The 9,727-nt window shown below is 27.5% G+C and overlaps 2 long non-coding RNA genes across 2 annotated transcripts in view; one reads left to right on the top strand and one right to left on the bottom strand.

Moving 5' to 3' along the window:
- Positions 1 to 228: 228 nt before the first annotated feature.
- The window catches only part of LOC112210793 (uncharacterized), a 72,964-nt gene continuing 63,465 nt past the window's right edge, over positions 229 to 9,727 (bottom strand). Inside the window, exon 3 of the long non-coding RNA XR_010845133.1 lies at positions 229 to 1,060. This is a non-coding gene — a long non-coding RNA (uncharacterized lncRNA). The remainder of the gene's footprint in view (positions 1,061 to 9,727) is intronic.
- On the top strand, positions 4,441 to 7,624 carry LOC106685503 (uncharacterized). The gene is made up of 2 exons (XR_001343859.2): positions 4,441 to 4,585; positions 7,305 to 7,624. It is a non-coding gene; the product is annotated as an uncharacterized lncRNA (long non-coding RNA).

Genomic DNA, 9,727 nt, shown 5'->3' with positions numbered 1-9,727 from the left:
TCTAATTGATAAGGCATCGGTCTCCTATCTTTGCTAATTAAAATTAATCACGTACCAGTAATTTATTAATTATAAAATCATTGAGAAGAATGAATTCAAAAAACAAAACAAAAAATACAGAGTATTTTTAAAATAAAACACGAATAATATAAGTGTTAATAGTTTCAAAATTTTAATCATATTCAAATCCATAAATAGAATTAAAAAATATAAATAAAAAACTATTATTGTTAATTTTGACTTAGTGAATATGTTACATTATTAAATAAACTTACATTAGTAACAAATTAGTATTTCTATTTTATTGGGCGCGTCTATTTTCTCGGAAAAGACGCAGAAACATCCCATGCTTATGCTTACATTAATATTTAATTTCAGTTTCTTTAGACTTTTCATTTTTGAGGTAAGTAAAATTTTTAATTTACCCACACACAGTATTTAGTAAACTTGCTAATTTGAAACAAGGAGACCCCTTAACGTGAATTTCTGTTGAAAACTCAGATTCCAAATTGTTACTTCCCCTTATTATATATTCCATATATATGTGAAAAAATATATATATTGATACATTTTTAAACTATAGTATATTTATTAACTAATAATAGATAATTATTTTGTCTCTAAAAACAAAAACTGTTTATATGTGCTTAATTTATCAAAATTTGTGATGAAATTGTAACAATTAATTGGATCCTGAAACTTTAAGAAGGTATACTTTGAAAAAAAAAATAGTATACCATATCAGAATGTGTCAGAGGTCTTACTCATCACACTTTAACTATAGAAAACGAAAAAATCTGAATGTTCAACTTAAAAATATATACGTAATTTTAAACCAAATGTTAAAATAATTAACAGTATAATATAAAGAATAGCGGTCAAGGTAGTAAATATTTACAAACCATTTTCGAGTCAGCAAACAAATGAAGTATTTATAGATCATTAGGAAATGATTCGAATGACAAGCCAAGAGCCTATCAATTACCTTAAGGAATACAAAAATAAAAATTAAATATGTTAAGTATTTAGACTCACCCCATCTGACGTAAATACCTCGCTCCTAAAAAACAAAACAAAAAAAATTAGTCATATGTAAATAAAAATTATATTTAAAAAGTGTGAAATATTGGTGAACTAATATATTATTATAGCACACTAAGGATATGTTTTTGTTTTTCTTGTTTTGAGAGAAAATTATCATTTATATTTTTATTTATTTAAGTGTTTCGAACACTATAATAAATTATGCATCCACTTATACATGCTGGAATTAGAATTAGACTATGTGTGACCATAGATAATAATTATTTTTAAAAAGTGAAAACGTTTTGATATTATTGTGGGGTCTTCTCTCATCTTTCCTAAATCTGTAGAGAATCGGTGTGGTTCGTGAGCAATACATTCAGTGAGAATGTCCCTAACGGTGAGATCGTTTCCACAGTAGCGACACATCGATGCATTTTCTTTTTTCATGAGATGACCGTGGGTGAGTCGAGTATGGCCTATCTGAAGAAGGGCTTATACAACATCTTCTCTCTGTAGCAGATTCAAGATTCTGGTTGGACGTTTCACTCTTTGTTGGACCATTCTTAACTTTTTGTCTCTCGTGAAGAACCATTAGTCTTGCAACTTTAGTCATCTAATTGCTTTTATCCAAGAAATAACATCTTTAGTAAATACAAAACAATAGGAATATCAGCTTTAACTCCAATTAATATTTAATTGTTAATTGAAAGGGTAAGTTCTTAAGTGGATGAAGATGCTATGTTATATTTTTTTGAATTTTTGAATCTAGTGTGGATAAAGAGGGTAGTTTCTTATCTAGCTCGGTACTCAAACCACAAAATTCAATAATTAAATGAAATACCTAAATGTAGAAGGTGCTATGTACACTTTAAAACATAACAAGCTCCAACAAAAAACATTTAACCATGTTTTCTTAAAATTTACTGTTTGTAGTATAACCCCCTCATCAACTTACCCTTTCAATTAATATAATATTCCAAAAAATAAATTCATGGAGCATTATTCAATAAAGTTCCATTTATGGATCAATCACAATGAGAAAAATTTTTTTTTTAATTCAAAACTATATTTATTGATAGATATTACAATCTGCCACAAAGTTGTTGGGCGATAGGTAATAGTCATGACTGATCACATTTGTACTAAAATACAATAATATAAGAATAAAAATAAATAAAAAAAAAGTCCATAAAAATAAATAAAGTCTCTCTCTAAATATATACAAAAATAAGGATAAAGAAAATGAACATAATCAAACTATTTACATGAAAAATAAAATAATAATAAAATAAGTAAATAAAATAATGGGAAATATAACCAACATAAACAATAAATGTCCAAAAATAGAATGATTCCAAGGTTTTTTTTCATTAATTTTCTAGAAAAACTTCGAGTAAAGATAAATTAAACGTAATTTAAACAAAAAAATAAGGTACATAATAGATAAACAAATAAAAGTATTAGTTTTTTCTCATTTCCGTACAGATTCACAAAGGGATGCATCTAGATAATGAATATGTTCTGTGAATCAATATACTTACTATACTAATAAAATGGTAATAAAATATTATTCAATTTTTTTTTACTTTTAGAATCACTGGAATAAATAGCTAATTTAATTATTAATTAGAACCAATAGTTACATTACTATTGCTATTTAAATTAATTTTATTTACTTTTAAAATTAAAACAAAATATATTGAAAAAAACATAAATTTTTAAATAAATAAATAACAAGTTATAGATTTATTTGAATATTGTTATAAAATGAAAATTTCAATTCTATAATTAGTGGTAGTCAATAAAAGTACAAAAATAGGAGAAAAGCTATTTATTATTGTTTTTGCTGTTATTTTTTTCATCTAGGCTGCCACCCGGACAATCTACATGAGGTAAACTATTAATTTTCAAATATAACAATAATAATCTTTATTTTTTCTCTGTTGGATATTAAAAATATTTACATTATATATTAAAGATTACATGTATGATATTATTGTAAATTACACATTAATATTAAGATTGAAATTTCTATTCCTGTATTTCTGTTTTTATCTGTATGGGCACAAGTCTTCTCTGAAAGGATTGATAAAAGTAACAAGACCCCCATTTTGAATTTGTTTTCCCATTCAGATGTGTTTTGGGCTTCCTTCATCCATCCAAAGGCTTCTTTAAACTTATTTTCACCTACCCATCTTTTTATTGGTTAATTTATCCATATTTTGTAATGGCAAGGTGTATATTGTAGGACTTTGAGGGGCCATTTTCCATATTTTCGTTATGCTATTGTATAAATTCATTTTCCATTAACAAAATTGTACATTTTACCTAGGTTCTTTTTCTCACATCTTCGTTCTTTACTTTTTTTTTTCTTACATCAGATTTGTTCCTTTCTATTTTGTACGTCCAAAGGATTTTTGCAGCTTTTGAAAACACCTTTTCCATTCTATTGGAAAATTTCATTTATAAATTATTTTTAAATTCAAATATTTCTCCCTAGTTAGTGCTATTACTCTTTATAAGACCATTTTTGTTCTTCTTTTAAAAGAAATGAGTTGACCCAGAAACAACTTATGTTAACAGAATCTCTCCTCCTCCAATCAGAAAATGTTTTTTAAACCGTTTATCAAAATTTCGGTTTTGTTTTGAAGAAATATTAATCTATTATAATTTTAATAATATTAAAATGACAACATAGTATTATAACTATATGATCTATAGTTAATGAAATATAATTTATTATCTTCAGCACAATCATAAAAGAAGGCACCAGGTAGTATATATTTTTTTATAAGCAATATAATTAATTCCTTTTTAAAAATATCACAATTCAATTGAGTGGTCATTAATATACATCATTGTAACATTATCCTCACATTTATATATTTTATTAACATGAAATATTAATTTATATGGGAAATCATTAAATGTAAGAAATAAATATTGGTGGCAATACCAGATCAATTTTCAAGAATTGAACGTTTATTGCATTTGATACATGATGTAAACCGAAAGTTAATTTATTAATAACAGTAATGTATTTATAATATTAAAGACTTTTTTTTTTTATGCACAGCATATACTATGCACAAGAGTTTAAGTGGTCTTCCTAAATACCTAGATACCACAGGACATATATGAGCGAGGACACGTCAATAAAAAGCATAAACGTAGAGGTCGTTCATTCATGGTTAAATTTCCGATTCCATTGGCTGGTAGTTGATACAAAGAGATTTGCAAATATTATCCTTCCATCAGCGTTGACCTACAATGTCTTCTGCGAAACTTTTAGGATCTTCAAGGACTACCGACTATGAGGAACCTACTTGTCTTATCAATGGCCTCGTCTCCTTCCAAGGGAGAGCCGCCTTGGACGGAATCAGTTTTTCTCGATATAGACCTTTTTTGTTAAATCTAAAACCCCCCACTTCCTAGTTGAGGTTTCGAAATGTCTTCTTGTGGATATATAAAGGTGTAGTATCAGCAAAAGGATCAAAGAATCACAAGTAGTAGTGAAGTGCTTAAGACAACCTGCAACAAGATGATGAAGACATTTTTCGTAAGTGCTAAAGGTTTATATATTCACTTGGAATTTAATGAGCGACTTGTAATATTATTGTTTTTATATTTTGTAGAACTATTATTATTATTGCTAAACTTGAATCATTCAAGAGAGATTAATTTAAAACGAAAAAAACTATAATTCAAATTTTCAGAAAACGTAATGAAAATATATTCATCGGTATTATTTTATTTAGGAGTATTAACAATTTTTAATTTACAGAAAAAAAATAAAATGATAAATTAAAAAAAGACAAAATCTTTAGCTAACGTCCTAAACATTGCCTAGATTTATATAAATATTGCTTATTTTGTTGCCATGGATTTTATAAACAGAACATAATATATTTTTACGAATTAGTATACTCATCTGCAATCAAATTAATTTTATTTTTCTAATTTGACCTTCAATTTGTATAATTGTATATTTGGATGATGATTTATTAAAATAAAAGAAAAATATAACTAAAAATTTAAATGCAACATTGGAGATGAAATTCCATATTTTATATCGCCACTACGGAAGTATAATGAAGCAATTGTCAACTTCATGAAATCGACTTTATTGTCTTGGAAGCCTCATAAATTCAATTAGTAGATGTTTGAAACTTGAATTTAAAAATTTGACAAGGGAGGAATTTCGTAAGTACAGATTCGATTTAAAAAACATCATGAGCCCTCCAATACAATAAAGTCAATTTATAAATTTTTACAGTTATGTAATACTTCCGGAGCAGCGATATTAATTTAATTTTATAATAAATAAAACATTCGAAAATCAAAGAAACGGAGTTATCTAAAGTATTTATAGCATAATAATTTATTTCAACCAATGAAATATTTGACATAAATTCTTCTCAAGATGGACTTTAGTTTCTTTCTTTAAAAGCGATAATATTTATTATTAATTAAAACTCCATCAGTAAGTCCATCGTTTTCTTTAAAGTTAAAATCTTGAATGGAGAAATTGGATTGAATTCTAGATTTTGAAATAGGTGCAAGCAATTGTTAGGTAGGCTTTCCAAGCTTGGAAAAGGTGTAGGAAATAATTATTGATATAAAGTAATCTTACTTAAATTAATTAAATAAAGACTAATCTTTGTTTTTTGTAAAATAACAAAACATTTTGAAAACAATATTGTTATTTGATGAAAATTTCAAACTATTATATCAATTTAAATATAGTCCAGCTCGAATGCAAGGCCAAGTAGGAGAAGCTATTTTTAAAAAAAAATAAAGTTAAGGTTTTCGTAAAAACTTCGGTATTCTAAATTCTTTAAAATATCAATACAATTGAAAATTTGAGTTTTTAAAGCATTTACGTTTGAGTTTTAATCCCTCCTCCAATTTAATTGGTATATCCCTCATTAAAATGATTAACTATATTTTGTTGCGTAATGTGGCAGTTAAAATTCTGTCTTGTGACTCAGCTCAATTTTTTTTAGATATTTAGTACTTAAGAACCGATAAAGGCTCGGACTTATGAAGTTTCTTTTTAATAAATTAACACGAATATGAAAATAAAATAGCTACACGTAGTACAATTTTTTATACACAGTTATGATTTATTTGTAATACTTACATTATATTATAATTAATTTTATTGTTTTTCAAGTAACAGTCAGTACAATAATGATATAAAAATTATTGTTGTTGTTAATTGTTGCTTAAAGGCGTAAAACCCATTGGTCATTAACGCCTATGGCATGATAAAAGTAAAAAAAATAAATAAATAAATAAAAAAATAAAAAATAAATAAATTAAAAAAAATTCAAAGAAGAGTTATAACTTGTAAAGAAGGCGATGTGCTTTTAAAAATTCAAATACTAATGTAATTTTAGCTTCCTCATCTGTGAGAGCTTCTGATAAATTTGGGGTCAGTCCTATCCTGTTTATTATTGGCAAATAGTGAGTACATTCTTCAAAAATATGTGTTTAATTCAAAAATATTATTTAATTTCTTTTTTGAGACAGCTTTGTTTATTATAACAAAAAACATTCATATAATCTCACACTTTTTATTTTCTTATAGCTCCTACATTTCGCCCATTCCAGTCATTCCCATGGACCTATTAATTAACAACTTCAATTACACTCTAATCATTAAAAATTATTTTTAAAAAACATTCTGAATTATAAATTATCCTACCTTATAATATCACAGCTAACACTGTTATAAAATACAGGCTATTGTGTCTGTATCAAAATTTATCATGGTCAATAATCTATAAAACATAATTAAATTGGGTAAGCACTATGCACCAATCAATTAATTTTTATCTAAGTGTGTTAAATTAGCTATTATTATCCAATTCCACGGGCTCTAATTCTATTCAGTTTACACTGTCAATTGCTATCAATCACTTTATCAACAATACATTGTCATTACATGGCAGAAACGTAGGGGTTATGAGAAAATAAACAGTTCTAGACTATATTGATATTTTTTATTAAAATTTATTTTTGACTCCTGAAATTAAATTTACTACTTATTTATATTATTATACTACTTATTTCTTTATTCATTTTACTGAATTTCATTTTTATTTTTTGTATTTCGTAATTAATTATTTAAGCAATAAATTGGTTATTCGCTCTTTTTTTAACTAAATCTAGCTAGTTTAAAACGTTTTAATTCAATTTTGATTGTGATGCAAATCTAACACGTTGTGACAGTAATTTAACATTAAAGAGTAATTTTTTTTTATAACATACAGGTTGTTTTCTTACTGGGACTGATTGCTTTGAGCTTGGCCCACCATGGGTACTATGTGGCAAAGTCTTACCACTACAAACCATACGAACACCATCATGGGCATGAGCATTACCACGGGCATCACCATGGTTACGAACATGGACACCATGGTCACCATTATCACTAACATCAACGCATCACAACCATATTTTATAACTATTTAATTTTGTTTTATATTCATGAACATTCTGTGCCTAATATTTATTAATGTATTTCATTACTAACATATAACTACTAACTTGTACAATAATGTATTTTTAATAAATGGACTAAATGCCATAATAGTGTTTTACGATTCCCCAATAATCGTCAATGTAAGTTCTAGAGACTAAGGGCCGAATTTACGAAATTTCAGAAGGATACCGTTCTAAAGGGTTTCTTTAAATGCACGCATTTATAATTCCTTGACATAATTTTTATATTTTAAATTCTCTTTTTTTTATGCAGGAATTCCTTGGGAACAATTGTTTTCATTAATAGGGAAAGCGTAAAGGAGAATTCATAAAAGAATAATTTTGTTAAGATAACATGAAGGTGTACACTTAAAGAACACCTTTAGTTAGGTATTCCTTAGGAACATTCACAAATATGGCCCTAAGTCTACCCTTAGATTAGCAATAAAAAAGCTCCGAATAGGTTTATCTAATTCAAGGTTTAAGATTAAAGAAATAGTTTATTTCAAGAATATGAAATTTTTTTTAGTACAAAAATAATAACAACCTAAACAAGTTGTTAGATTAAATCTTGGATTACAATAACCTTTGACTCAGTATCCATCCCTAGTTCTGTAAGTGTCCAAAATTACTTACTGGTAACTGAATAGTAAATACAGATCTATAAAATAACTTCATGAATAAATGATATTTTATTATTATAAAATTAAAGGAATGGGAAACCCTGCCTGGACCCATTTTGATCTTTTTGAGAACTATACTTTACGTATGTTGGGATTTGATTGTGCTAATGAAATTTTGGGATAATTCGAATAATGTCTTGAATTTCCAGGTTGAAGTATTTCGATAGATAAAAGGCAAGAGCTTTACAATCACGTAGGATATGCTCAGTTTTTTCTTAATTGTCTAAGCATAGATGAAATGTGGAATCTTCATCTTCATGAGATTATATTTTAGCGGACAATTGCCCCGAGAAGACTCTTTATTGTTCTCATCTCATTCCTTGCAAGGTTTAGGTATAATCACGATTTTTCCAAAACAGTTTAGATTGTTTCATTTCAGTTGCAGGTTTAGTAGCCCAGTATGCTTACTTGTCTGTTTGCTTAATGCCTACTGTATGCTTAATGCTTGTTGTATGCTTAATTGTCCCATAATTCAATCACCATCCGTATAACCCTAATAGATACTTTTTATAGCAATTATATTATTTAAAATATTTTATAATACTGAGGCTATTTATAATTATTTTTGCGGTTTTATTCTTCCGAAAAAAAAACTTGATATTGTTTATATGAACTTTCACCGTCAGCCTGCTCGATCCATTTCAATTTAAAAATAGAAGAGAGGGCGCTAAGAACTTAAGTGGGGGCTGAAAAATTGCCCCCGGAGAGCTGAGACTGAGGATTATGGAGGGTCCTTGATTAAAGAGTTATCAAGGGGGAGTTCTCTGATGTGTGCCGGACCAATGGAGTGTCACCACTCCTGTGGTGGACCAATAGGGGCTACCGAGAATTTGCGTCATCCAATCAGATTAGATCTATCATTTTTAATACAAAACCAACAGTTGAGATTGATGAAATACTCGTCGATTTTTCCACTGATTATTTCAATTTATTTATATTTTTTTAATATCAGATCAAAGATCAAATTATTCGCAATAATCTAGTTGCACCAACAGCCATTGTTGTTAGATTTGATTTACATAGTTTATTTCATATTTATAATCTATGAGCTACCAACTTTTACAAATAATCGGAGGAAAACAGGCAATAAAAACATCCGCGGTTTCAAGGTGCCACCGACTGAAACGTCAAATGTTTGCGCCTATTATGAATGCCTAAGGTAACAGCGAAGTGTAAATACCTCGGTGTAAAAGTAAAGTGTGTTGTTTGATCATTTAATTGTCAGTGTTTCTGATAAAAGAACTTCAAACAAAAACAGGAGCAAGAAAACACACTTCTAAATACCTCCGACCAGTAACCATAAGCATTATTGTTGTCATTACTTACCATTTTAGTGAAAGTAATGACAACAATCGAGTAAGTAGTTGAATAATTTTATTTTTGCATAGAGGTTAATTCCACTGTAAACACTAGTTTGTTTTCATAGTCCACTATTTGAACAACTTCTTACAACTGATATTGGACTTTATTGCCAGAATATTAATTTCTGTTACGTTTTAAACCGAAAGTTTTATATTTATAAATATATA

Source organism: Halyomorpha halys, unplaced genomic scaffold (assembly GCF_000696795.3).
Source record: "Halyomorpha halys isolate HHAL.00 unplaced genomic scaffold, Hhal_1.1 Scaffold705.1, whole genome shotgun sequence".
In the NCBI taxonomy this organism is placed as follows: Eukaryota; Metazoa; Arthropoda; class Insecta; order Hemiptera; family Pentatomidae; genus Halyomorpha; species Halyomorpha halys.
The sequence above is the reverse complement of the archived record's forward strand: the minus strand, read 5'-3'. Positions and strand labels throughout refer to the sequence as shown.